This window comes from Eschrichtius robustus, chromosome 16, assembly GCF_028021215.1.
Source record: "Eschrichtius robustus isolate mEscRob2 chromosome 16, mEscRob2.pri, whole genome shotgun sequence".
NCBI classification, from domain to species: Eukaryota; Metazoa; Chordata; class Mammalia; order Artiodactyla; family Eschrichtiidae; genus Eschrichtius; species Eschrichtius robustus.
Window position 1 is genome coordinate 93,055,013 of NC_090839.1, and position 6,000 is coordinate 93,061,012.

Consider the following 6,000-nt stretch of genomic DNA (forward strand, 5'->3'; position numbering starts at 1 on the left):
TATTTATCAATATGCTGCAGTTGGTTTTTATGTGTCGATCCTGCAGCCTTGCTGCTTTGTTTTTAGCCCTAATGTTTGTGTGGGTCTTGGCATTTTCTATGTACAAGATCGTGTCACCTTCAGATAGGAATAGCTGACTGCTTTCTTCTCAATCTGGATGTGTTTTATTTCTTTTTCTTGTTGGATTGCCCTGGCGAGAACCTCCAGTACAGTGGGGAGAAGTGGGGGAGCAGACATTGTTATCTTGCTCCTGATCTTAGGGGGAAAGTTTTAAGCTTTTCTCCATTGAATATGGTGCCAGCCGTGGGTTCCGTCCAGGGTGAGGAAGTTCCCTTCTGTTTCTAGTTTGCTGAGTGTTTATCATGAAAGGGTGTTGGATTTTTTCTGGGTGATGTTTTTTCCACATCAGTTGAGATGATCATATGTTTTTCTTTATCCTATTAATATAGTGCATATATATATATAAAACGTTGACTGATTTTGGTATGTTGAACCAGACTTGCATTCCTGGGATAAATCCACCTGGTCATGGGGTATAATCATTATTTTTATATGTTGTTGGATTTGGTTTGCTAATATTTTGTTGAAGATTTTTACGTCTCTACATAAAGATAGTGGTCTGTGTTTTCTTGTAATGTCTTTGGTTTTAGTATCAACACATAAAAATAATGATTCTATGAGAGTGAGTTCCTTCCTCTTATATTTTTTGGAAGAGTTTGTGAAGCACTGGTGTTAATTCTTTTTAAAAATATTTGGTAGAATTCACTAGTGAATCCATCTGGGCCTGGCCTTCTCTTGTAGAAAGATTTTGATCATGAATTCAATCTCTTTCCTTGTTATAGACCTTCATTTTTCTTGGAGTCATTTCTTTTTGAGTCAGTTTTGGTAACCTTTCCATTTCATCTAGGTTATCTAATTCTTAGCACACAATTGTCTAGAGTGTTCCCTTATAATTCTCTTTCTTTCTGTAAGGTTAGTAGTAATGTTCCCTTTTTTCATTTCTGATTTTAGTAATTTAAATCTTTTTTTCTTGGTCAGTGTAGCTGAAGTTTCATCAATTTTGTTGATCTTTTCAAAGAAACAATTTTTGCCTCTGTTAATAATCTCAATATTTATTTCCCCTCTAATCTTGATTCTTTCATTTCTCTGCTTGTTTTGGGTTGATTTTGCTGTTGTTCCAGTTTCTTAAAATGGAAGATTAAGTTATTGATTTGAGATCTCTCTTTTTTCCTGTAACATAGGGGTCTGCAGTTGTAAATTTCCCTTTAAGCACTGCATTAGCTGCATCTCCAGAGTTTTGGTGTGTGTGTTTGCATTTCCATTCACCTCAAAGTATTTTCTAGTTTCCCTTGAATACTCCTGTATGTACTTCTATCTGTGTTTTCTCTCTGCTCATGAGAAGAGCACCTCCCCAGGTTCCTAAATAGTCTTCAAAACCATGATTTCTGCTGGCTTCCCAGGAGTGCACCTGGCTGAGACCGCCGTCTCACGGGTCCTTCTGTGGCCTTCTCCCTGCAGGCTCTGGCTCCTGGGTGCAAAATCTTTCTAGAAGTGGAAGCACACATTTAAAGGTCCGTCATATCTTGCAATCCCCCCAGCAGCGTGTGGGCACTCCAGCACCCTTCTCACGGGGGCCATGGGGGCTGCACAAGCACATAGAGACAGACCCTCCTGCAGAGAAAGGAGGTGCCAGGCTGTGTGTCCAGCGTGGTGAGACGTCCCATGACCGGTCATTGCCCCAGGACGGGCCCCACTCGGCCTCAGCGGGGAAGCACCCCAGCCGACCTAGACCGTGTTGTGCATCCCAGCAGCTCTGCCTTCTAGGTTGAAACTTTTGTCTTCGTCAAGGGGCTCGAATAAATAGTGTCACAGTTCAGCACAAGGCAGAGAGCCCCGGGCTTAGAGCAGGTCTGGGGAGGCTGTACGGGGGGCTTGACGCTGAGCAAGGAGTCCCCTCTCTGGGCCTGAGCCCCAGCCCTGGAGGGCCCCCTGGGGTATTGTCCCGTGCTGATGGGGCTGTGTTTGCAGAATATTTGTAGGTTAAGGAGGGCTTTCTCAGGGTGTCCCCCTGGGCATCTTACGGGCCTCCGGGCCAGGTTTTCTCACGTGAAGTAGACCCTCCTAGATGGGGAAATGGGGACAGGGACCACATGCTGGGGAACAAACTGCAAAGACGTCACCTGCCAGAGCAGGCCCTCCCTCTCCCCCTCCTTCCTCCCTCCCCCTCCTTCCTCCCTCCCCCTCTTCTCTACCCCCTCCACCCCCTTCATTTTTTTGGAGCCCATCAGTGCCTGGGGCTGCACTGGGATTGCAGCTACCTTGGGAAGGCCCTGGGGGCAGAGGGTTCTGTTTACCTAGTACTGGTGGCAGGGCGGTTTGGCAAACAGCCCTCGGCTCCAGGCCTGCCTGTCGGCCTGGGTGGTGTCCAGGGGCCCCTCGGCCTGCATACCTTCCTCTCCCCTGACCGACCTGCGGTGACCCTGAACAAAGGAAATCCCTAAAGCTAACTTCCACGGGCTGCATGGGGGGACCGGTCAGGGGCTCCTCGGAAGTCACACCCTCTCCCGCTCCGGCTCCTTAGAGGGGGCGTGAGGAATGTGCTGAGACCCCAGGGTGAGCCAGCTGGGTCTAGGGCCAGAGAGGGAAAGTGACCTGTCTGAGGAAACACAGCAACACCACAGGTTCCTCCTGTGGCTGCAGGACCCCTGGGAACCAACCATCTCCAGGGCCCCAGACCTCCCCTGACAACACCTGGTGGCTGGGGGCCCCAGCACTGCCAGGGGGAGGAGGGGACAGTGGGGGGACAGACCCGCTTTCCGAGGTGGCTGGGTTCCTGTCCAAATTCACAACAGCCTGAGAAACACCCTCCGGAAAAAAGCAGCCCAATCAGCATCTCGCGTGTTTGAAAAATTCTGGCATTTTCCCCCTCAAAATCTGTCCTAGTTATGCTTGAGATCTCCTGACCCCAGAATACTTTTATTTATGACAGAAAATTCATCTCCATGGCAACGCCTTAGGAAGCTGCAGGCTCGAGATTATACTTCCCAAGCAATGAAGACAGTAAATGGATTTCTCACAAAACAGCAAACAGCGACTCCATCCCGCACCAGCCGCTGGGCAGTCTTGGGGGGACTAGGGGGAGGGTCCGGGAGGGACCTGGGGGGTGAGGGAGGAAGCCTTGCACGGAGCAGCCAGCACTCACCCTCCATCCTGAGCAAACACAGCCCAGGGCTGCCTGAGGCCTAAGGGCAGGCCTCCCCCACCCCAGGCGCCAGACTCTCCCCGCCAGCCACCTGCGAGGTGACGTCGGTGCCTCATCTTCCTCGCCTGGTCAGCGGGCACGGGACGGGAGGACCGCTCTCAGACGCTCTCTCTGCAGCCCTGCTGTGCACCTGTGCTCCCAGGTCAGCCCGGATTCCACAGAGAGGGAGAAAGCACGGGTCCGTTCCAGTGGGGAGACGGTTCCTCTGGATTCCACAGAGAGGGAGAAAGCACGGGTCCGTTCCAGTGGGGAGACGGTTCCTCTCGTCAGGTGTCGGCTGGGTGTCCCTCGAGGGAACCTCAGTGGGACATCAGAGTGGAGCTGCCTGTCCGGTTCCTCAGGTCTCTCATCCATCGGTTAGTCCTTCCGTCCTCCTCTACCCATTTATTCTTCCAAACACCACCCACCCACCCAACAGATAGTTCTTCAGCTCCTACCAGGGCCTGTCGCCGTGCTGGGCGCCAGGGCTCTTTACCTTCATGGAACTGACCGTTAGGGGGAGAGTCGGGCATTACATTAATGACACACACACACAATTCTAGACTGAAGTGGGGGCCTGGAGGAGAAGGCAGCGCTGGCTAGTGCGCTTGGGTCCTGAAGCTGTGTGAGGTGTTTTATATTTTAATCCTCACAGCCACCCCCTGGGACTGGGGCCACAGCAACCTCTGCCTTCCAGAAGGGTTCTGTACGGAACTGGCCTCAGATCCTGGAAGTGGAGGCATCAGAACCTGAGCCTGAGCCGGGTTGTGTTTGAACCCTCAGGGTCTCCTTTCTCTCCGGAACTTGGGGAGGGCTGCTGAGGGCACCCAGGGTGGGGAGCAGGGGCTGTGGGTGAGGCAGGGGGAGGAGGGTCCCGGGCGGAAGGACCTGCTGTGGGCAGCCCTCTCTCAGTCTGGGGACTGACCAGGGCGAGTGGGATGGGGTGAGGAGGGTGGGGAGGGCTGCCCACCGTCCCTCGGCCCCTCCTCTGTCCCCCATCCCCCAGAGCACCTGTTATCAAGCTCTGCTAATATGGAGCGATTAGGGGAGGTGAGCCTTCGGTTTCCAAACATTAAAACAAAAGTTAGGCAAAGCCATCCTTCAGAGAGGCTGCCGTCGCGAGGCCAGACGCTCCTGGGCCTGGGCTGCTTCTCAGAGCTGTTTGAAGCCATTAATTAGCGGGATCAGGAGCTGGTTTCCTGCCCACCGTGCCGCCTGGGCCTTCCTGCTTCTCCTGGAGGCCGGGCCTCTGTCGGGCGCTGCCTCCCTCCTGGTCCAGGGTGTGAGAGGCTTGGCCTGGACGTGGCCCAGCTCCGCGCAGGCTCTCGGGACACTGTGGCCGGGGTGGGTCTCTGGGAAGCCACCCGCGTCTGGGGACAGAAGGAAGGTGGCTGCGGAGAGGAAATACTTTCTTCTCAGGCTCCTCCCAGCGTCAGCCAGCCCGACATTGCTGCTCCTGGGCTCCATCCTGGGCCCGTCCTTCTTGCCCTCGGCTGGGCCTGCGGCCTCTTTCCTGCTAAAGGCAGTGACCTCGGGGTAGGGGCTGAGTGCCTGGCACCCCCTGCCCCCCGCCTCCCTCCGCAGTGCCTGGGACTGGCCTGCAGCCAGGGGTCAGAGCAGAGAACGGTCCGGCCTGGGGCGTGGGGGGGTCCAGGGCTCCGAGGGGACGGGCGCCGGCTGCTCACAGCCTGGGGCTTCGCTGGATGCGGGCAGACGCGGGAGGAAGGGACGACCTGGAGGGTCAGGAATCCCACCGGCCCCAGTCTTGCCAGGGCCACGGGGCAGGCTCCGGATGCCCACCACTGCCCCACCCCACCTCTGGGCCAGCGTCCCCGGTGGTCCCGGCTCCCAGGTCGGTCCTGGGTCGTACATTGTTTTCTACCCACTACCATTCATTAGTTGAAGACCAGTCTCGAAATGTTGCAGTGTGCCTAGGACACATGACAGGCGTGGCAGAAAATGAATGTGAAGATCCCTTCACATTCCGCTATAAATTCATTAAAGGAGCCTCTCCTAAAAGCAATGGTTTTAATGCAGCAAGGCCTGCTAATCTTCCAGAAGAGGTTATTCCAAATGGACGTAGCAAAGCAAGAGCATTCGAGAAGATGACTTGGGTCCTCGGTTCTCACCTCCCCCACAGCAGTCTGGTGCCTCCTCAGGCTCTTCTGATCAGCTGGCTGACAGCGCCCCCAAATCGTTGCTTCCCAGGTCTAGAGGGAGGGAACCGCGGCTGGATTATCTGCCCCGTGCCCCTCCGTGTCCAGGGCTGGGCGTGCTGGGGGCCTAGAGCTCATAGCCCGGGGCCTCCCTGCTTTGAACCAAACCAGGAGCCGCAGCAGGGCTCCCACTGACCCCAGCCCTTGGCAGCCCTTTCATGTGGGCATCCGAAGGTGCTCTACAAACAGCAGAAACTAAAGGCCCAGGAGGAGTGGGGGGCAGGGGCTTCTGGGGGGCCTCTCCCCAGTGGGGCTCACAAGGTCCCTGGGCTGGGCCCCAAGGCCATTCCCAACTCACCCACATCGAGGCCTCTGCTTTCTAGGAGGGGAAGGGGCTTCCAGCCAGCCTCCCTGCCCCTGTTGGCTGGGGTGGCCCGTCCTGCTCCCAGCGCTGGTCTTGGCCCCCAGATACCCTGCCCTCTCCCTTGGCGGCCGGTTGGCCCCAGGGCTGGCTTTCTGGAAGCAAAGAAAACCTGGCATCCTTGGAAAATGGCACCTGGTGTTGGCTTCTCTACTGGGACTGCTTGGGTGGGGGCACCCCGC